General features: G+C 41.1%; 1 protein-coding gene across 2 annotated transcripts in view; it reads left to right on the forward strand.

The window, feature by feature from the left end:
• The window catches only part of NCKAP5 (NCK associated protein 5), a 1,146,457-nt gene that overhangs the window by 101,089 nt on the left and 1,022,131 nt on the right, over nt 1-23,237 (forward strand). Inside the window, exon 1 of one of the 2 annotated variants that reach the window (XM_072613276.1) lies at nt 19,619-19,707. The exons of the other annotated variant lie outside the window; for it this stretch is intronic. The gene's annotated coding sequence lies outside the window, so the exon portion shown is untranslated. Of the gene's footprint in view, nt 1-19,618; nt 19,708-23,237 lie in introns of those variants that run through there. 2 annotated transcript variants of the gene reach the window in all.

A 23,237-nucleotide genomic window follows, 5' to 3' on the forward strand; every position in this document is an offset into this window, starting at 1 on the left:
ATAAATGCTAGCTTATGTTATTATTAAGAACTGAAAGGAAGAAGGTAGTGCATTGCTGGACAACCTATCCAAAGTCAAGGAGAAAGGCACTTAAAGTAAACCAAACAATCCAATTTAAGAGCTGGTCGAGTGCCCAAGTTACAGGTGACTAAAATACAGGTGGTAATAGAGGAAAGGCCACTGACTTGGAGATTAGAAAACCTGGCTGGGACACTACTTGTTTCCCAAACACAAAGAGCCTTTCCTCTTTGAAGCTCAAGGGCTGTCCTGGCATTCAGTAGTTAGGTTGACGTTAATCTTTATTGTAGCTCTGAGTGGTCAGCAAATTAAGTCTGCATTCATTCATGTATATATTCTTATATTTTCTCTGATTTCTGTATTGCTATGGACTTGGATAAAGGGGTCACTTTGCTGAAAAAAGGGATTATTAGGTGAAGCTGCTCGCTCCCCCACACACACCCTTCAACCTCTTGAAACCATCATCCTTCCCAGAAAGAATACTAGAGGAAGAGGAGCTATCGCCAGATGAGTTGTAAAGCTTTATCAAGAAAAAAAATCATCCTAAGAGATGTGACAAATAAAAAATCCTAGGAGACAGAATTTCTGGGTAATTAATAATCAATTTATTAATTAGGCTAGCTAATAATCAATTCATTGATTAACACTGATCTCTCTTGACAACCAAAGATGACACCGTGGAGATCCCTGAATGCGTAAATACTTTTGGAAAATGAGGTGCTCCTGACAGATGAAAATCAGCCTGATTGGTGAACAATTGATAAGGAGGTAGACATATTCATGAGGAGGTGGGTTAAAAAAGTCTTCAGCAGCTCCTGCTAAGAATGTGACTTGATCATGAGACTCAGCTGCCTCCAGCAAGCTGGACAAAGGAATCCATCTCTATCCAGACTAATCTGGTTGGTTTTCTCCTTTATAAACTGGGTCACTCTGAATTGTAAAATGGAGGGTTCAAGGACAGGGGCTTATTTCCAAAGGGCAAGAACTCCTCTAGAATGGATTCTGTTTGTAAAGTCTTCCAGTTGGGTAGGGTCCAGTCCAAGATCATAAAGCATGTACCCAGAGGATTTGGGCAATCTCCTCTATCCACAATGTCCTTCAGAGGCTGGCTAGCTGACCATCAAGGGCTAGTCCCTGAATGAGGAAATAGAAAGGAAAAATCTCAATCCTAATTTAATCATTGGTTATTGTTATGTATGGTTTTATATACATGAGCAAAGCAGAATTGAGACAGCACAAAGTAATGTAGGATGTGCAAATTTGGAGTATCCACCCCAAAAGTTCATATGGACTATCTGTGCCCAACCTGTGGTACAGCATTCTGAGCTTGTATTGTTCTGATCAGCCACAGTCGTACACCCTGAAACTTCACTTTATCATGGTGATGTCATTTTGGTCCTCTTCGAAAATGAAGGACAACCACCAACCAACCTATACATATGTATACATATATATGTATACATATGTATACATATGTATAAATAAGATAGAAAATAATTTCTGTCAGGTACTAGAGCCATAATATACCCCTAAAGATATGGTGCTTGCCCTGCCTCCCCTATTCCCTTTGTGACTCCTGTAACTGGAGACCTTTTAAAAATTCATTTGACAGAGGCCTGGGAAGCTATTTCCCCATACTCTGCTACTTCCTCCCTTCTCCCTGTGTCTCTTCCATAACTATTCACTGTTTAATGACACCCTCTGCCATCTCCACCTTAGTGATATTCTCTGTTTGAATGCACAGAGAAGACAAGAAGGAAACAAGGAAAAAGGGAAGAGGGAGGAAAGAGGAACACTGATCTATTAAGGTTATGTGTGGTTTGTCCTTCGTTCTTGGGAAAGACCATGGCATCAGGGAGATGACATGGCTTGCAATTGACTTTGATTTGAATGAAGAAGGGCTGTGCAAAGTCACCAGCCTCATTTTCTCCTCCTGAGCCATCTGAATCCAGTGATTGATCAGGATGACTGGAGGTGGCCCAGGATACAGTGGGACACTTAGGCTCTTTTAAGCTAAGGTCTTTTCAAGAGGAAAATCTAATGAATGCTGAGAATAGTAAGAAACTAATTACTCTGAGTGTTAAACTCATTTTATTTTATTCTCTCAAATATGTTTTTTAAATGTATCTCTCCTTTTGTTTCCCTCCCTCCCGTAAGGGTCCATGCTGATTCCTGCTTACCCTGGGTCTACTTTTACTCTTTCCCTTTGTTTCACTTCGAATGGGGCTCTTCTAAACAAATTTACCTATCCCCAAAGATTCAGATCAAATCCATCCTCCTCCAAATTTTCCTATGTTACCCCAGGCTAGATGAATCTTCCCTGTTTCTCAGTTTCAAAAAGAACTTATTAGAGGACTCATAAACTTAACACTATATTATTTTGCCATCATGGTTGTAAGCTCCCAAAGAGCAAGGAGCATATCAGACTTCTTTTATAAGTCCCACAGCACCAGAACAGTTTTCACCACCTAGTAGGGGTTCAATGAAAACATTTGTTGGTTGTTTGACACAGGAAAATAGATGCTGGGAGAAGTGAAGTAACAGATTGTCTTATGCTTTGAATAGAATGAGGAATTATTCCTTCAAACCTCACTAAAGCAATTTAATTTTTAATTAAAGGATATGGACAGGGCACTATGGCAGGTATTCACAGGACATGTGAAGTTGAGATAAATATTATTCCTGTCCTCACGAAGCTTAGAGTGTATGGGGGGCACAAGATCTAGATACTGATAAGAAACAAGATTCTCTTGCTCATGGCAAAGTGGAGGTCTTAGGAGGAAGGTCACAGAATCTTAGAGAGGGAAGCAACTTCAGAAACCATCTAGTCCAATCTAGACTGCAACAAGAATCCCCTCTTTATGAAGCTTTATTCTCTTCTAATAACCCTCTTTGACATGCTTGACAAGTGGTCATGCAATCTTTGCTTGGCGACTATTAGTAAAGGAAACCCTTTGCCTCTGAAAGCAGCTCATTGAATGTGTAGGTCTAGTGTATGTATAGGGCTAACAGTGAGAAAGTTTACTGCCAGGCTAAATCTGCTAATTCTATCCATTGTTTCTGGTTTTTACACTTGGGGCCCCGAGAACAAGTACCCTCTTCCAGGTGACAGTGCTTCCAACACTGGAAGACAGATATCAAATGCCATTGCATCATCTCTTCTACAGGTTAAATATATGATTACAGAATCATTGATCAACCATCAACATTAACTCTTTGAGTCTGGTTCCTGAATCAATTTCTAAACCATAGGATTATACTACTTACCTAGTCTCTACAGAAGAATAATGTAGAAATTTTACATGAGGCTTCAATGAAATCTAAGTAAATGGTATCTATAGCAGTCACCTGATCTACACATCTAGCAACCTTGTTAAAGAAGGAAATAAGCTTCGACAGACATGATCTAGTCTTGGTCCATCCTGTTAGCTCTTTGATCACTGCTTCCTTCTTAAGTTATTCATTTGCCACTCTTTTACTAATACATTTGAGAATTTTTCAAGAAATCAAAGTCATCAAGCTTACAGACTCCAATCCTGTTCCTTTTGTGAAAAGTCATACGTTTTTCTTTCTCTGAGTCTTCTACTTTTCACAATCTTTCAAAGATATCTGACAATGGTTACATCTGCCAGTTCTTTTGGCAGCCAAAGGATGTACTTTGTTTGGGTCCAGTGATTTGAGCTCATCAAGGTCAGATAATCTGTTCCCTTGATATCTTCTGATTCATCTTGAGTATCTACCCTCGATTAGCTTTTCCTGTTGTTCTGTCATATTTAACTCTTTATGATGCCATTTAGGATTTTCTTGGCAAAGATATTGGAATTATTTGCCATTTCTTTTTCCAGCTCATTTTACAGATGAGCAGATGACGAAACTGAGGTAAAGTTAAATGACCCACTTAGTAAAGTGTCTGAAGTCAGATTTGAACTTAGGAAGATGAGTCTTTCTGATTGCATACCCAGCACTCCATTCGCTGTGTCACCCCACTAGCTCTATCCATTAGCTGATCTGTACTTACTATTCTCTTTGGCAGAGAAAACAGAAGTATAATGAAGGTTGAACAACTCTTCCTTCTCTCCATTATCATCATCCCATTTATAGTGAGGAGTAGTTTTATACCTTCTTTGACCCTTATCTTTACCTCATTCAGGAAAAAAAAAGACTCATGGAGAGGGTTACATTGAAGCTAGGATTTAAAGGTAGGTGGGAGTGGGTGGGGGATTCCAAGCAGGATGATTAAAAAAAAGTACAAGTTTAGAGGAAAAGGGTTTGAATGGTCTGTAGAATATTTGGAGGAGAATAGCATGAGTTGATGTTGGAAAGCTAGGTTAGTTCCAGCTTATAGAAGCATATGTGGCAAAGGAATTTCAGTTTATCTTGATTAACAGTAAACCCCCACTGAAGATATGTGATGGGGGAAATGACCTCATTGAATCCCAGTTAAGGAGAGGGACTAGAATGATTTTCAGAGCTGTAACTAGGGATAGGTTCTCAGGACTTTTCCTAGGGCAGGTGGTTTAGAGGGTGCTGGCATGAAGGCATGTGCTCATTCAACTATGCCCTTCCTCCCCTGAGTTACCATTGCCATCTGTTTTTCTCCTGAACAGCTCTGCCTCTAGCAACGGGCACCATCCTTCCTCCTTCTTCACTGGCTGCTGTCGCCAGGCCCCTTCCAGTTTGACCCAGCTGAATCTTGGCAGTGGCAATGTGCTTCTTCCTCATGGTAGGGCCACTACTGGAGGTGATCCAGGCTGCTCTTTCTCCTCACCACAGAGTTTGTCAGTTGACTCTCCCCTCCCCACCTCTCATACTCACCTACACTACTTGCTCCAGGTGAAAATGTTTCCAGTCTCAGTTCAAATTGCATTTTCTCGAGTTCAGTACATCTGTGAGCAGGATTTTATTTTCCCCTTCTCCCATCTGCCTCAGTTCCTGCTGTGAAATTGGAATATTTTCCCCTGTTCTCAAGCATTACAAATACCGATGGGATATCCATAGGATGCTTCAAGCTCCACAGGGCATATTCTCCCTCATCCCAATCTGTCATGTTGCTGCAAAACATCAATCAGAAATGATTTGCTTAATTTTTGTTTTCCTGTGGTAAAAGAATTTCCCCACGGTGTCTTGAGATGAACTTTTCTTGGAGAGAAGGTTGGAGTACTCCCCACATGGTGGAGGGAGAGGTGCCAACGGGTGCTTCCCATTAAAGGGTTTCATAATAGAACTTCATTTTGCACCAATTTACAGCCACCTCTTGGGATCATTGCTTATAACTCAGTCAGCTCTGCTTCACTAGGCACATGAGGATTTCTAAAAAGCGCCCCTACGGCTCATTGTTTGGGGGTTTTGCCTTGGAACAAAAAAGGTTTTGTGTGCTTGTTGCAGTGTGCCAGGACTCAAATGTTTCTCTCTTTTCTCCTAGAGGCCAAGTTTTTTTTCTTCTCTCTCTCTGTCTCTCTGTCTCTCTGTCTCTGTCTCTGTCTCTGTCTCTCTCTCTCTGTCTCTCTCTCTGTCTCTCTCTCCCTCTCCCTCTGTGTTTCTGTCTCTCTCCTACACTATATGGATTTGCCACAGTCATGGGGAAGCTGGGAGGAAGGTGGGAGCAGGAGGAAAGACGTATGTAGCTTTGACTGTGAGCTGCAGTTCTGGAAAAGGAAAGAGAAAATATCTAAGGGCAATCCTTTTCAGAGTGAAATTCACTTCACTTGGAGCCTCAGACTGCGTAGATAGTGAGGAAAAGAACAGATTCTACCAACCAGACCAAATTTCTACATGATATTATTAAATTACATAAAAAAAGAAAAAGCATAAACACACACAGATATCTCAGTGAGAGATTTGACTTTGTTTACTTCGAGTGTCTTTTGTGGCAACCCCTATATTTTGGATGTTGTTCTTTTGCTTATTAAGGTGCTTCTCATGTTTCTATTGCTTTCCAATTTCTACTCATCAGAATTGCATTGTTAAGAATGGGAACTGGCAGGAGAGTCTGTTCCCCCTTCAGCCAGTTCATCAAGAAGGAAGCAAATGGCTTCTCAGGCTCAGGACTCCACAGAATCGCTTTGACATGCCCTCATTGTGGGGGGTATGGTGGAAGAGCTTTTGAGACAGTTGCCAGACAGCACAAGCAGATTAGAACATTCCCAGAGGGTACCTAAAGACCCCTGCCACCGCATCTCATTTATGATTTCATGCTCCCTCTGTAAGTAGACAGGTTTGAAAGATGCAGATGTAGCTGTGCTTATAAGCTGAGACACAGTAGTAGGCTAAAGAGCCTTTGTGGAAGGGTCTTCATGGAAACCCAAGGCATCCTCTGCTCTTATTTTGGCTTCTGCATTTGCTCTTGGATGTGTTCCTTTGATCATCCTTTTTCCTTTTCTTTTTTTCCTTTCGTCTCACCTAATCATTCTGTTTAAAGATATGCTCAGCTACAGACAAAATTATAATAGAGTACTGTGTTTGCTTTAGAGCAGAATGGTATAGTAGATAAAAACTGGCCTCACAACCCAAAAGACCTGGGTTCAAGTCTCACCTCTTCTATACACTATCTTTGTGACCCTGGGAAAGTCATTGAACTTTTCAGTGCTCAAGATTAGAGCACTTAGAACTAGAATCTAGGTATGTTCTAAGGTGATAAGTTACAGAGAATGTGCCAGCTTGGATTGGCACGGGAAGTTTTATCAACTGAGAGTTCTCTAATAACAGATTTAGTCCTTATCAAGCTATCAGAGCTCACCTTATGGAAAGGACATTGATAAAGTGAGGAGTTTCCAGAGGAAGGCAAACCAGGTTGGTGAAGGGAGGAGATCATGCCCTATGATAATTGGGTGAAAAACCTAAAGATATTTAGCCTGGAGAAGAACTTGAAAAAAGAGAGGGGCATGATATCTATCTTCATGTATTTGAAATGCAGCCATGAAGGGATTAAACATATTTGGCTTAGCCTAAAAAGGCTAGTGGGTGAAAGTTATATGAGGTAAATTTAGATTCAATTCACATAAGAGCTTCCTAACAGTTAGGATTGTTTCATGGATACTGGCTCAGGAACTAGTGAGTCCTCCTTCCCTGAAGGTCCCCAAGCAGACACTACTTGGCCATTTGTTTAGGATGTCACTGGTAGGATTCTTGTTTCAGTGTAGGCTGGACTAGATGACCTCTGACCTTCCTTCAAGTTATTCATTCTATGATTCATATCTTTTCCCATTTTACCCTTGTGAGATGGGTGTGTGTTTGTCCTTTGTTGCCAAAGAAGACCATGCCATCAGAGAAATGATGACATGACTTGCACTTGACTTGTTTTAAGTGAGAGAGGTCACCACCCTCTCTTCTCCTCCAAAGCCATCTGAATCCAGTGACCAGATATTCATCAGGATGACTGGAGATACCAGGATGAGGCAATTGAGGTTAAGTGACTTGCCCAAGGTCACACGGCTAGTGAGTGTCAAGTGCCTGAGATGAGATTTGAATTCAGGTCCTCCTGACTCCTGCACTGGTGCTCTATCCATTCCACCACTCAGCTGCCCCATGTGGCACCCGAGGCTGCCCCTGAAGGAGAACAAGGAGATGGAGTTGAGGAATGAAGGCATTGAAGCCAGAGGCATAGTTTGTGAGAAAACATGGCTTTTCATTCTTTAGTCCTTCATTTTTGAAGAGGACCGATGACATAACAGGGTGATATCTTGACTTGCTTGCAATTGGATTTAAGTGAGACAGAGTTACACAAAGTTGTCACACTCACTCTCCCTTCAAGAGTCACTGAAGTCCAGTGGCAAGACAAAAGTCAAGACAACTGGCAATGGTCTGGGATGCGGTGGATGACTGATGTCTACTGTATCTGACCAAGCTCTAAGCACTCCACGGCACTTACTTCAGCTGCCTTCACGGCTGTTAGAACAAGTTATTCTCCCCTATCAGCTATGCTGGGGTAAGTCTTCACATGCTTGGGAAAGACATCCCCCTCCCCCTCAACTCACTGACAAGTTTGAGGCTTGTTGGTTTCCCCCAACCTGGTTCAGCCTGCATGGGGTCACAGTTTTACCAAGGTGTGGCCACTGTACATGCTCTAGCTTCTCAGAGAGACACATGAGAGTGGGGTGACAGGTGGACACCAAGAGTGGATGAGCAAGAGCTCTGAAAAGAGCTCAGCAAGCCTGAGGTGCTAATCTTCTCTGTGCACTTCATACAGCCCTGTGAGAGGGTGTGAGAAAATATGGGGGTGTCAGATGGAATATTGGGTTGGTTCAGGGAAATGTTCATAGTCAATTTTTACCAGACAGAGTTTATTTAAAAAAAAAAAATGAGGGTATTGGAGTACAGTGGAACATGCCTGGAAATGGAGGTGGGAAGCAAATGGTAGAGAGCCTTAAATGTTAGGAGAAGGGAAGGGAGAGTGGAAGAGCATAAGTGTTTATTAAGCACCAACCATATATGTGCTTTTTGCTAAGTGCTTTAAAAATATTTCATTTGATCTTCAAAGCCTCCCTGTGAAGAAGGTGTTTTTATCATCCTCACTTTACATCTGAGGAAACTGAAGCAACTGCTAGCAAGTATCTGAGGTCAGATTTGAACTACTTTATCTTCTAGGCAATAGACAGTCCCAGAAGATTCTTGAGCATAGAGATGACATAGTCAGATGAACAGGAACAGTCAGCCAGAAAAACAAGAAAGGCACAGGGAGATTGTTACTTGCCCAGAGACTCACAGCCAGTTGATGAAATTACCAGGATTGGAAACCGAACCTTTTCAGACCTAGTGCGTCTTTACTAAGGCCCAGTTAATAGTCAACAAACATTTATTAAAAAGGTACTGCATCAGGTGCTGAAGATAGAAAAAAGAGGTAAAAAACAGTTCCTGTCCTTACAAGGACCTCATTCTAATGGAGGATGAGTTGGAGGTAGTAACAGAAGTGCCTTTTTAAATAGGTAATACATTTTGTTGAAGGTCCTTGAAATAGCTGAGGCAATGTGTTGCAGTGAAAGAATGTTCGATTTTGAGTCTGAGGATTTGGGTTCCAATGCCAGCATTGTCAGTCCCTGTGTAACTTTGGGTTATACTCATCTGTAAAATGGGGATGGGGGTAGCATTTGGAATAGATGATCTCTAAGGCCCTTTCCTCTAAATCTAGGATTCTATTAACTTTTTCTATTCCCAGGGTCCTTCTAGAAAAGGATTTGTGCACCTCAAAGCTTTTAACACAGGACACTAAGGTCCAGGCACAGCACAGGACACAGTGTGGAATTCTATCCATCTGGGGACCATAGTGTCAAATAGTATGAGCTCAGCAGGAAAGAGGGAAGCCTGCTGTCCACTGCATCAATCACACTAAATTAACTTATCAAAGGGAGGGTTGTCTTATAAAATAATGTTGCTGCAACCCTAGGGGGAAATATCAGAAGAATGAGAACATTTCCACTAATTGCAGATTGCAGAAACCTCTTGGCAGAGTAGAACATGCAGTTTATATATATCATCACATATACACGAGGTTCCACTTACCTTTGATCTCACGTTTGGAATCTTCTGGGGCTAGTCTACTCTTGATGTGTTTTTGGAATTCCCATTAGCACATGGAGGGAAAGCAAACAGCGTTTTATAGGATCATGGTATTTAAGGCTAGAAGAGACCTTAGAAATTGTTTAGTTCAAGTCTTTCATTTTACTGATGAGGAACCCAAGGCCCAAGAGAAGGGAAATGATTTGCCTGAGGTCCCATAAGTAATAGGTGGCAGAGCTGAGATTTGAACCCAGAACCACAGCAACATTTTCCTGAATTGGATTCTTCTTTTTTTTCTGAAATACCCACTTTGAGAAAGGCCAGCTTCACAATAAATCATATCTGCCACAAACAACGTCTAAGTCTAATTCCCTCATTTTATTGACGATAAATGTAAGCCCAGAGAAATGATGTGACTTGCCTAATGTCACATAGCTAGTAAATACATCCGCAATTAACTGGTGTTTATTTGCACATATCCACACAAAAACACATAAAAATAATAGTATATTTATATAGGGAGGCAATGAGGTATGATGGGTAGAGGGTTGGCTTTACAGTCAGGAAGATGGTCTCAGGTCCTGTCTGCCTGCCCAATATTACCTATATGACTGTGTCTGTTCCACTTTTTAATTTGTAACCCCAACATATAAATTCCAGAGATACAAATTGTTATGACTGGCATACAGCAAGAACTTAATCTTTGTTTGCTGACTTACCATAGATAAGTAATATCGCTTCCCAGAGTTCCATGCAACAAGTATATGAACTGAAAATGAGTTCCTCTCTAGCCTCAGTGGAAGAATTCCCTACTTTTCATTTCTTGCTGGGCTGCACCAGACTTTGGGACTCCTCTGACTTTCATACTAGGCTCCAGGAAGCTCATTTTGGGGAAAACTTTATTATTCGGCAAGATCTCATTTGCTTTGTCCTCTGGCTCACCATGACCCTCTGTTCTTCTGATTGGATGGTGGGGTTGTGAACTCCCAAACCTTCATTTAAGGAGGAAGCTGAGCTCAGAATATCTCATCTCTCATCTGACCACATCAATCTGGGCCTTCTCTGACTTTTCTACCATCACCCCAGAATTGGGTATTTTCCATGACTTCTCCAGTTATATTGGAAGCTCCTTAATGGCAGGGACTGTCCTTTTTTGTATTTTTGTCTCTAGTGCTTAGCACAGTGTAGATACTTAATACATACTTCCTTTCAGTCATTGTTTTAAGTTGTGTCTGACTCTTCATGACCCCATTTGGGGTTTTCTTGGCAAAGATACAGGAGTGATTTGTCATTTCCTTCTTCAGTTCATTTCACTGATGAGAAAACTGAGACAAATAGGATTAAGTAACTTGCCCAGGGTCACACAGCTAGTAAGTGTCTGAGGCCAGATTTGAACTCAGGAAGATGAGTCTCCCTGACTCCAGGCCTGGCACTGTGTCTGCTCCCCCAACTAACTACCTCACTTAATACAAAGCAGTTACTTAATAAATACTGATTGATTAATTGATAGGTGAAATGACATATCTGGGTCACTCCTTCTCCTCCCCCTTCCACCACATTTGTACTTTCAGCTTTATCAAATGCTTTATATTTCTTACAACAAGCCTTTGAAATATGTACTGTAGGTATTATTAACCCCATTTTACATATGAGAGAGTTGAAGTCTGAGGGCTGAAGTATGTAGTGGCTAAAGTACTCTTCTAAGAATCAGGAAGACTTGAGTTTAAATTCAGATTTGGGTACTTGTGTGATCCTGGATGAGCTGCTTAACGTTTGTCTCTCATTCTCTTCATCTATAAAATGGGGGTAGCATCATAATTTAATGCCTCTTCACTTTTAGGGGGTAAATATACACATCAAATTTTAATAATTATTGCTATTTGTCTTGTCTGTTGAATTTTCCCTGGGAAAGAAAATAAGAAGCCTGACCTAGGTTTTGTAGTTGATACTGACAGACTATTTTAATTGCCCTAAATCAACATATTCCTGAAACAGAGTTAGTATATATATTGTTATCTGTGTCCCAGACAGAAGCTAGGAATGTGGTTTAATCCAGATGAAAGTGAATCCATATTCAATACCCTCTTACTTGGGTTTCTACATCAAGCTGGAGTTTTAAATCTCAAAATATTTCCCCTTGAGGAGAAAAAAAAAATAGAAAAATAAAAGCCATATTCATAGTAACTTGAGTCATTCATCAACCCCAGAATGTTACACTGTTCTGCAAAAGGGCAATGGAAGACAAGTCAGAGAAAGAGAAAGAAGTTTATTACTGAGTAAGAAAAAATCAAAGCTGATTTTTTAAAAATAACATGTAATGTTTTACTTTTATTTTTGTCTCTGTGACACCACACCAGCTACTCAATATATCATTTGGACTAAACAATATCAAATAATTCATTTAGCTGAATTATTCATGTGGTCTGAAGATAGTTTATAAAAGACCAAGTGGCTTGGAGGTCAAAATTGGGTTTATATCCTGCCTTGACATTAGCTACGTGACCATGGACAACTCATGACTTCTCTGAACCTCAGTTTACTTATCTAAAAAATGAGTATAATTATACAAGTAGTACCTCTCTCACAGAATTGTTGTGAGGCCCAAATGAGATAATGTATGCAAAGCGCCATTTAAATGTCAATTATCATTATTCTAAGTTATGAATTAAGTAGTTTATGAAATCATTTTACAATTCCCTACTAGCTGAGTGTAGAGCTCTCAGTTCAGTGGGAGTGACAAGTCTGAATAGAGTTAAGGGTACAAAGAATGTGGATCCCAGAGTGTAGGGTAGGGAATGCTTTCCCAGGCATTGTACTACAGTGAGAAATTCTGCACTGCTAGGTGTAGGGGCTGGTATGAAAGCAATGGGGACCTTCTAGGGTAGGAGAGAGTCAGAGAAATAAAGGCCAAGGATGCATAAAGGAAGAATGGAAAGGTGATAAAATTTCTTATCTTCAAAATTTTTATTAGGTGCCCAATACTGGTTCTGAGCCTTAATTGTATGAGTTCAGTCTGTATAGCCTAGGAGTTCTCCTTCCATAGAATCTAAGTTTTTTTGAGGTCATAGACAATTTCATTTCTGTTTTTGTCTTCCTAGCACAAAACACAATACCTGGCACATAGCAGGTTTTAATTATGATAATAAGGATATTTAAATATGACTTTGAAGCTTGCAAAGTGTTTTATATATGTAATAAGCTGAGATAAAATATTTAAAACGTTTTGTTAACTTTACAATCAACTATAAACCCTAGTTATTATTTTACTTCATTTGATCCTCACATGAACTCTGTGGGGTATGTTCTCAAGTTTTCTTTAAACATCCATCAAAAGAGGATTCTGGGAAGATGATGGAGTAGGTCAGAAAATATCAAACTCTCAAGATTTTCCCCCACAAAAGAGATAAAATAACACCTCAGGGAGAACAAAGTGCAGGTAAAAATAAATAAGAATAGGTACACAACCAGGGTCTTCCTGGGGCAATTTGAGAAGATCAGAAGAAAAATCCTAGGATTAGGTTTGGTCCCTGCAAGAGCAAACACCTCCAGGCTAGGGTTTGCTTTAACAGCAAGAGGCAAGCCCTGGGGTTAGTCGATTTGAGAGGCTGCCTCAGCCCCAATCACAAGAATTTTACACCTGGGATAGTGAAGGGAGTTGGGCATCTGAGCCTGATCAGGAATGTCAGACCCAGCAGTGCTGCAAAGAGTGGCGGAGGTCAAGAAGGAACCAGCACACACCCGGTGAATGCAGAAGACATGGGGCAGAAAGCCCCTGGCTAGAGGCATTTAAAGGAGGTTGGTTGCAGTTGGGACAAGAGGCACTTTCCCCATACCCCAGGGCTAGAGGTGTTGACAAAAATTAAGCTATTAGCACCAAAAAAAAAAAAAAAAAAAATGCAAACGGAAAGGAGGAAGAATCCAACCATAGAAAGCCATTATGGGAGTAGAAGAGACTGGGGTTCATCTTCAGAGGAGGATATTGAAGTAAAGAAACCCCCAAAGAGTCACCTACTCAAAGAGAATTCATAGAAGATCTTAAAAATGACTAAAAATCAAATGACAGAGATGGAGGACAAACTATAAAAAAATAAGAATAATCCAAAAAACCCAAGAAGATTATGAAAGGAAAGTCAACCAATTAGAAAAGGAGATCCAGAATCTTAAGGAAGAATATGACACCTTGAAAATTAGAATTGGGCAAGGTAAAGCCAGCAAAATTATTAGAGATCAAGAAATAATTAAACAAAATATGAATAATGAAAAAAATAGAAGAGAAAGTGAAACAAGAAAAACAACATATTCGGACAACAGACAAGAAGAGAAAACATAAAAACAATCAGACTAACTGAAAGTTATGATCAAAAAAATAATTTTGATACAACAATAAAAGAAATAATTAAAGAAAATTGTCCTGAAACATTAGAAAAGGAGGGAGGAGAGCAGAAATAGAAAAAAAAATCCATCGAAGATCACTTAAAAGAGATCCTATGAGAAAAACTCATAGGAATATCATAGTCAAATTCTGAAACCTCCAGCTCAAGGATAAAATATTAAAAGCAACAAGAATAAAACAATTTAAATATGATGGTGTCACAATTAGAGTCACACAAGACCTAGCAGCAGAGACATTAAAGGACCACAGGTCTTGGAACACTATATTTTGAAAAGCAAAAGAACTGGAGCTCCAGCTGAAAATATTGTACCCAGCATAATCCTGAATGAACAAAAAAGGACATTTGATCAACTCTCAGAATTTCAAGACTTGGTTTAAAAAAAAAAAAAGCGGAACTTAATAGAAGATTTGACATACAGTAGCCAAGAGAAATATAAGGCACATATCAAAGGCTGATTATAAGGGATTCCATAAGGATGAACTGTTTACTTTTTATATATGTAAAATGTACATCTAAGAATCTCATTAATAATTGGGTAGCTCATAAGAAAGATTGGAGTCAACCTAAGTATGACATGAATTTAAAAAGTAAAACCATTTAGGAACAGCTACAAAGAATAATTACTGTCATCATCATCATCATTAATACAAATGAGATGCAAGGGGTAGAATCAATACAGAGGAAGAATTAGATGGAGGAGGAGGGCTGGTAGTTCTGGTAATCTACTTTCATGAAGAATGGATTTAAGAGGGAATGATACATACATACCTATATATATTATATATATATATATTTAGAACTACATATATATGTGTGTATATATATATATATATATATATATATATATATATATATATATACATTTAGAACAATATACAAGTCCTCTAAATTCAGAAGGAATAAAATGGTAGGGGTGTAGGGAGGGATTTTTAGAGGGGAGGGGAGGGAATAGGTAAAAGAATTTATAGAAGGGTGTTTAGATTTATGGGAATGGGAGGAATTCTTGGAGGGGGGGTAAGCAAATAATAGGAGGGCAAGGTAGTAGGTAGAAGTACAGTAGAGGAGGCAGGAGAGATATGCACAAACACAAAAACAAAGATCAGGAGTAAAATATTTTTGGGAAAGTATATGTGTATATACATGTATATATGTTTATGTGTATGTATATATCTACAGCAATAGAGGAACATATCCAAACTTAACTGTAACCTTCTTGGGAGGGGGGGAATTAACAAAGTAAAAAAAGTTCACAACAGAGAACAAGAGAAAACTTCCAAGGAAGCAAAGAAAAGATAGACAGTGCTCAACACGTGTATTATTTATTATACAGATTTTCTTGAAATGAAAATTGATTTTTTACATATTTTTAATCCTCTCTTATGTTCTACTCTGCACATGACATGTTTTTTTTTCTTGCTTTGTATTTATGTTCCAATATTTAAGTTTATGATATATTTTGTTTCTTTTCTCTATTCAGTATTTGTGTTTTGGTGTTTGGGTCTAAAATAATATTCTTTTAAAAAAACCAATCAAAACCAACTATTATCCACTTCTCTCTTGCCTCCCCTAGCCCATGCTATAACCCTCCCCCTTTTCTTTCTTCCTATAAACATTTAGATCTGCTTTGTTCATTTCACTAGTACATATCTAAATCAGGCATTTGGATAACAGAGACAGCAGTCGCCTCCTGGCAGCAAACAAGTCCAGCTGTTTTCTGTAGTGCAAAACTTCAAGAAACCTGGGTGGCAAATGTGCCAGTTTTAACTGTAGCAATGATTCCACATCTGGCAGTGAAATCAAACATTTCAGCTGGTTTATATAGGGTCTCTCTCTTGCTGTATTTTGTTTATTTTGACTTTTAGTTTAATTTTGGTATCAAATTTGGTGAATCATTTCACCACCTTTTATCCAAGCCCACTTTTGCTTCACCTGCACTGATGTGTATGCAGATTGGATACCCGCACTGTTCCACCCTCTCTGTCCTGAACCCTCACATGCCCATATGCACTCTTACACACCTCCTGAGAGAAGGCGAGGCTTCAAGAAAACTATTCATTAACTCCAAACAGGCTCGACTTCACCAAGTACTGTGCTCTTGCATTTTTTTCATCTCAGATAGGAGGAGGGGTTTATCTTTAGATCTTTGAAGCGTGACAACTCTAGAAAAATAACAGTCTCTAAACCATGGTATTTAAAGCTGCACGCCAATACACTGAGGCAGGAAGTCTAAAACAAATTCCTTTTATTATTTTTTTCTGTCTCTCTTCCCATTTTATCTGGGGGTTGGAGGGTAAGCATTTGCTATGACTGTTAATATAGCACTTTATTCTCCCATGTGACTTTGCCATTCATTCCTTCGGAGTATGTCGTCAGAGCCCTCAGGGACCTGGATCCTCAGGGAAGAGATACACAAAAAACCTTGGTGAAATCTGGTCAGTTACAGAAAAAGAGGCAAGGGCAATTGGTGAGTACTTGAAAGTGAAAAACAGGGTGTGAAAGTGGGATGATTACAGAAAAACTAGAATTAGCATGAAAGCTAGAGATGGGCTGGGACCTCCGAACAACACAATATTTTGGAGTAAAAGTCAGAACCATTTTGCAGTCCCTGCATAAGACAGCTACAAAGTCCCCTATATATAAAAATCACTACTCTGTGGTCTGAATTCTGTAAATTAGAGATTAATTCAGCATAATATATGCATCCGGATAAATTTATTCTTAAAATGAAAATAAAGCTATTAGCCAATCACATGGTCATGTGAATTGACTATATCTTTTTTTTTTATACCTGACTGAAGGAATGGGAACTTTGATTATCTAGTGGGGAGGAAAAAAAAATGAGGTGTGATTTTGGAACTGTGATATTTGATAAAAAACACTTTGTCCTCAGCACAGGAGCCTTGGAAGGGCAACTAAGAGGTACAACCAAAATGTGTGAGACATAAGTACAAAGAAGAAAATTGGATGGTACCAAACATATGTACCCATAGCCTGGGAAACCACTAAATCAGGAGAGAACTTAGCAGATCATGTCCTTTACCAGGAGGATATGATGGCTAGGGGTGGAGAATGAATGCAAGAAGTTTCAATTAAATCATCTAGAAAATCAAGTTGTGTCAGACATTTGGCTGACATTTTGGTTTTCTAATCGAGAATACGTCCCTTTGTCCTGCAATTCCAACTTCATCTCAGTCTCTTGAATCTCAAAGCTCTACCACAAATATCTTCCCTGGTCTTTCCATGTACATTTCCTTCCTTAACCTAAGGGAACCTTAGGTTTTCTTCTTAAACCTTAGATGTTTGTTATACCTAAGACAAGTGTTTGTTCCTCAGGAGCCAGCTTCCATTTTCTAGAGGTTAAGTGACCACAGTCAAACTCCTCATTACTATGTATGAGCTGTCCAACATGACATGGCTGCCTTTCCCCTGCCACCCTGACCATGTTCTAAGTGCTTCATGCCACTTTCAGTTAATGTGGATTTCTGGAATGTAGACTCACAACCCCTTCCCAGGTCAGATGGAACTGACTTATCAATCACTTGTGCCAGTTGTCTGTTTCGTTCCAATGTTAAAGGTACCATTCTGTGATCTTCTTGGAACAGATCATTAAAAGATCACTTTTAGCACGTAGAAGACACCCAGGGCATCTTCTTCTTTTTTTTTTTTTTTTTATTAATTTTTTTATTTTTTTTAATGTTTAACAATCACTGCCATACAATTGCGATTTTATCCCTCCCCACCCACCCCCCACTACCTCCCTCCCTCCCCACGACTGCATACAATTCTGTATAGATTCTACATAAACTTTCCTATTGAGTATATTTTCACTATCGTCATGCTGTGTAGTCAGACTAAGATAAATGAAAGAATCCGTATAACAAATCAGAACATGATACACAAACAGATACACATACACAAACATGATCTGCTACATTATGTGAGTGACTTCCATATTTCTCTCTCTGAGTGTGGAAGGCTTTTTGCCTTGAGGTCCACCATTGGGATTTTTTTTTTTTTTCAGAAGTTCTTGTGTTATTACAAAAATCTAAGTCTACCAGAAAAAACTCTCACACACTGTGGTTGTTGCTGTGCATAAAGTTCTCCTGGTTCTGCTCCTTTCACTCAGCATCAGGTCATATAAGTCCTTCCAGGCCTCTCTGAAGTCTTCTTGTTCATCATTTCTTATGGCACAATAGTACTCCATTACATTCATATACCATAATTTATTCAGCCATTCCCCAATTGATGGACATCCCCTTGACTTCCAGTTTTTGGCAACTACATAGAGTGCTGCTATAAATATTTTTGTACATGTGGGACCCTTTCCCATTTTTATGATCTCTTGGGGATATAGTCCTAGTAGCGATATTGCTGGGTCAAAGGGTATGCACATTTTTGTAGCCCTTTGGGCATAGTTCCAAATTGCTCTCCAGAATGGTTGGATGCGCTCACAGCTCCACCAACAATGAATTAGTGTTCCAACTCTCCCACATCCTCTCCAGCATTTATCATTTTCTTGTTGTGTCATGTTTGCCAATCTTATAGGTGTGATGTGGTACCTCAGAGTTGTTTTGATTTGCATCTCTCTAACCAATAGTGATTTAGAGCATTTTTTCATATGATTATAGATAGCTTTAATTTCTTCCTCTGAAAATTGCCTGTTCATATCCTTTGACCATTTATCAATTGGGGAATGACTTGTATGATTATACATTTGGGTCAGTTCTCTATATATTCTAGAAATGAGGCCTTTATCCCCGAGCTTAGCTGTAAAAATTTTTTCCCAATTTACTACATCCCTCCGGATTTTGGTTGCATTGGGTTTGGTTGTGCAAAAACTTCTCAGTTTAATGTACTCAAAGTTATCCATTTTGCATTTCATAATGCATTCTATCTCTTCTTTAGTAAAGAATTCTTCCCAGGGCATCTTCTGAAAGGCTTTGAAGTATTCTATTTGATCAGTCCGTAAACAAATATTTGCTAGGCACCCATGTGCTAGGCACTGTGCTAAGTGCTGGCCAGTCTAAGAAAGGAGAAAACACTTTTTTCTTTTGGAAAAAAATCAACCTCAGAGTTTTATTGTCCCCCACGTAGAGCAAATGCAAACTCATGGTGATTGCCAGATGGGGGGATTCTCCCCGTAAATCTCCTCCTCTAGCATGGGCGTCCTCTTCTCAGGCACCGGTCTGCCCTTCTCCACCCCAAACTTCTCCAGCACCTGCGGGCAGTGACAGTAACCAATGACGGGAGACGTCTCGGAGCGGGGCCGGCATCCCAGCTCTGTGGGGCCCACAGTGACACCGCCACGTGGTGTAACTGACCGTGGGGTGACATCTCCACCGGTGTAACTGACCATGGGGTGACGACATCTCCACCGGTGTAACTGACCATGGGGTGACGACATCTCCACCGGTGTAACTGACCGTGGGGTGACGACATCTCCACCGGTGTAACTGACCATGGGGTGACGACATCTCCACCCCGTGACCTCTGCCGGAACTGGGCAGGAGTCTCCAGCTTCCAGCGGTTAAGCAGAGCGGGACGTGGCCTGCGGCTCCCGCGGGGCCGGGTGGCTGGACCTACGCTGCCCCAAATTCAGTCCGCCCAGCTCAGCACTGGGCTTCTCCAAGGGGGGCCTTCCCGACCACTCCTCCACAGGGGGCGGGTCCTCCGGAGGATGCATGGGAGGTGGCCGTGACGGCTCGGCGTCTGCCGCGGTCCTCCGGCACAGGCGTGAACAGCATCTCCGCGGCCACCGCCAGCCCCAGCAGCCCGCTGAGCTCTCCCTCCCAGCGTTCTCCAGGTGGGACACGCGGCCAGCCAGAGGGTGTTTGCTGCTCGGGCAGGCCTCACTTAGGGGGGCGGTGAAGGTTGGGCTTCTTCCAGCCGTCACACTTGCAAGCACCGTTAGCCTTGCAGGCCGAGAAGACCCCGAGCTTCTCCAGCTTTTTGGCCCGGGGCAGCGCGCGGACCGGCGCCTTGCTGCTGCTGGCACGTGCTGCTGGCTCAGGCCAGGCCACGCTGGATACCTCCCCACTCCCCACCCCCGGGTCCGGTCCCCCTCTCCCTGGGTCGCCTGCCGGCGCCGCGGCCGCGAGGTAGAGGCTGGGGCCCGGGCCGGAGCTCCGGGGCTGCTGGGCCTGGGCTGCGGGACTGAGCGTGGGCCCGGTTTTGGGTTAGAGGCCAGGCCTGGGTCTGGGCTGCGGGACCCGAACGTGGGCCTGGGCCTTGGTTGGAGCCTGAGCCTGGGCCTGGGCCTGGGTCTGGGCTGCGGGACCTGAGCATGGGCCTGGGTTGGAGCCTGAGCCTGAGCATGGGCCTGGGTTGGAGCCGGAGCCTGAGCATGGGCCTGGGTTGGAGCCTGAGCCTGGGCCTGGGCCTGGGTTGGAGCCTGAGCCTGGGCCTGGGTTGGAGCCTGAGCCTGGGCCTGGGCCTGGGTTGGAGCCTGAGCCTGGGCCTGGGCCTGGGTCTGGGCTGCGGGACCTGAGCATGGGCCCAGGTCTGGGTTGGAGCCTGGACTCCACCATGACCTCCCTCCGCTGGGCAGGGCTGCGAGGCCCCCAACAGGAACTCACATTTCAATGAGAAGATGGGATGATTTCTATTGGACTTGATAGATACCTTATTGAAGTAGGGTTTCAGGGTCGAATAGACTTACAGCTGCCTGGTGGTGACCTGTGCACGTCTGACATCCCCTGAACACTGCTTCCCCTCTTCCACTACAGGAATGACTTGGTTATTGGGAGCAGGAGGTGTGGTGAACTGACTTCCCAAAGTGTGGTAGAACTTAGGAATACTTATTGTGAGTTAGGAAGGATGTATTCTCCTTGTGTATCCTTGGGACAGTTTCCATCTGAGTGTACATACCAGCCTGGCACCATGACCGAGTGTCTTTGGGAAAAATATGTTTGGGGTGCTTATTGAGAGAAAAATCTTATGAACAGATGGAGGTGGCACTCTCTGAGTGGATGAAATGCAAAGACATATTCTAGGAACTTGTGGTATTATTTTGACATAGAATCACCTCTTTGGGCATTTGGAGGGAAGTTCGTGTTCTTTTTCTTGGGACCTTTTGGGGTTCATCGATTCGCTTGGTGATAACAAGGGAAAATGAAGAAAATAGGGGATACTATTAAAATTAGAAATAGAGCAGTCATACAGACAGATGTGTAAAGTTGAAAATAGCCATTCACTATGGATTGCCTCCCAGAGATATAAAAAAGTGCTTAGCACTTCTCTTGGCTACTAATTATTTCATTATGGTTTTTAAAAAAGCCTGAAAGGCAATCTCTTGCTGGTTGTGGGAGAATAGGATCAGAATTTAGAATTGGAATGAACCTTAGAGAACATTTCATCTACAATCCTCATTTTACAGCTGAGGAAGCTGGGACTTAGAGAAATTAGTGAAGTATATTATCCAGATCATACATGCAGCAAGTAAGAAAGCCAAGGGTTGAGCTCAGGTCCCCTGTCTCCAGATATAGCACTCTTTCCATTCGTCTATTGTAACTAGTGGCACTTATAGGATATGGAATTAGGGTGCAAATGTTTCTTACCGTCCAGGAGTGAGCACACATGAAAAGAAGCATGGCCTAGTACTCAGTTGAGTGGTGGTGACTGGGTGTTATAGCCTCTGATGTGTATGTTCACCATACAGGGTGCTGATTTTTGAAGGGTTTTAGAATATGGAGAGAATAAGTACTAAGGCTGATAAAGGGCAATACAGTCTACTGAGATTTCAAGCCCCCAAAGGCTCTGTAGGCTTCTAGGACATTCAGCTATAGTAGAATCTCAGCATTTTTGTAGACCCTTGGGACTTTTGGTTGATAAACCCCAGACTTATTCAATATCTGAGACTATCTTCCATAAGGGATGTTCCCCTTAACCACTATCTCTTCAATCTCCCAACGTTTTGATTGTACTGAACAACCATCCCCTCATATTCTTCTTGAAGGACCAGAAGGAGAGTAATGGGGGGTCTAGCCCTGGTGATATTTTCTTAGACATAAAGAAATGACAGAAGAGTAAGATATCCAGAAAAACCAAACCTACTTAAGAGATTTAGATTCTCTTTGGGCTTAATTGAAGAATCATTCTGTCAAGAAGTATTCAACCACATGCATATGTGTGAAATAAATGTGCTTGAAAAATGTTTTTTGATCATGATCCCTCAGCTCTCACTAAACTTTATTATAAAGGCCATAAGGAAGAAAGGACAAGCCTATTCATTATCATTGAAATCTGGTCAGGCATCTATCTCTGTGCCTACACTGGTAATCATAGGTTAGTCTGGAGGGCAATCTGGACTTGTTCTCACTTTTTTGTGTGTATTTATTACCCATGCCAAGTTATGATTTGTGCCAAAGCATCTCACCCTGATGCCAGAGAATAATTGAAGGAGTTTGAGGAATCACCATGCCTGGAGTGATCTCAGAAGAGAATAAACACTCGGTAATCTGAATACATGTGGGAAGTCTGCCTAGAAGTAGGAATGGTGGACTTAAATACTTTTCAAGTCTGATAATTTAATAATTAGTATGGAGAATGGACTAGTAAAGGAGTAAAGAGTTTGTTTTCCTACTCCTACCACTGATGTATTAAGAGACCACATATCCCTGTCCAAATGATTATTCATTCTTCTTTCAATGTGGATACCTCTGATCCAATGAGTTATGGTAAAAAAAATTATAGAAACTTCAAGTTGGAAGGGACTCAAGAGTCCCTTCATTGGCATTTTATGCCAACCTTTCGTCTCTTACCACCCTTCCCCAGCTCAGGCACAACTTCTTTCACATCCCTGAAAGGTGAGCTTCCTGGTTCTGCTTGAAGAGTTCTGCTTGAAGATGGGGAGTTAAAAGTTCCTTTTCTGGATAGCACTAATTAGTGAGAAATACTTCACTACTATGAAGGTAAGTTTAATAAATTCATCACAGACAAGTATTTCAACCAAATTTCCCCTGAGCTGTCATTTTCTAAATCAGTGGTCCTCAAACTTTTTGCTCTCTGGACTGCTATATATTCTTAAAAATTGATACCACCCCCTCCTTCCAAGAACTTTTTAAAATTTAGACTATATCTATCAATATTTACCATATTAGACACTAAAACATCTTAGTATTATTATAAATGTACTTTTGACTTCATAGACCACTTGAAAGCATCTCAGGGATGACCAGGAGTCCCTGAATTATACTTTGAGAACCACTGTTCTAAATACAGATAAAAAAGCATCCTTTTCAATGGTACAATGTTATTCGAAAACAAAATTAACCAAACAAAATGAGGGATTTCTTCTAAATTAACCATACAGAATTTTGTACATATCTCATGATA

Source organism: Notamacropus eugenii, chromosome 5 (genome assembly GCF_028372415.1).
Source record: "Notamacropus eugenii isolate mMacEug1 chromosome 5, mMacEug1.pri_v2, whole genome shotgun sequence".
Taxonomy (NCBI): domain Eukaryota; kingdom Metazoa; phylum Chordata; class Mammalia; order Diprotodontia; family Macropodidae; genus Notamacropus; species Notamacropus eugenii.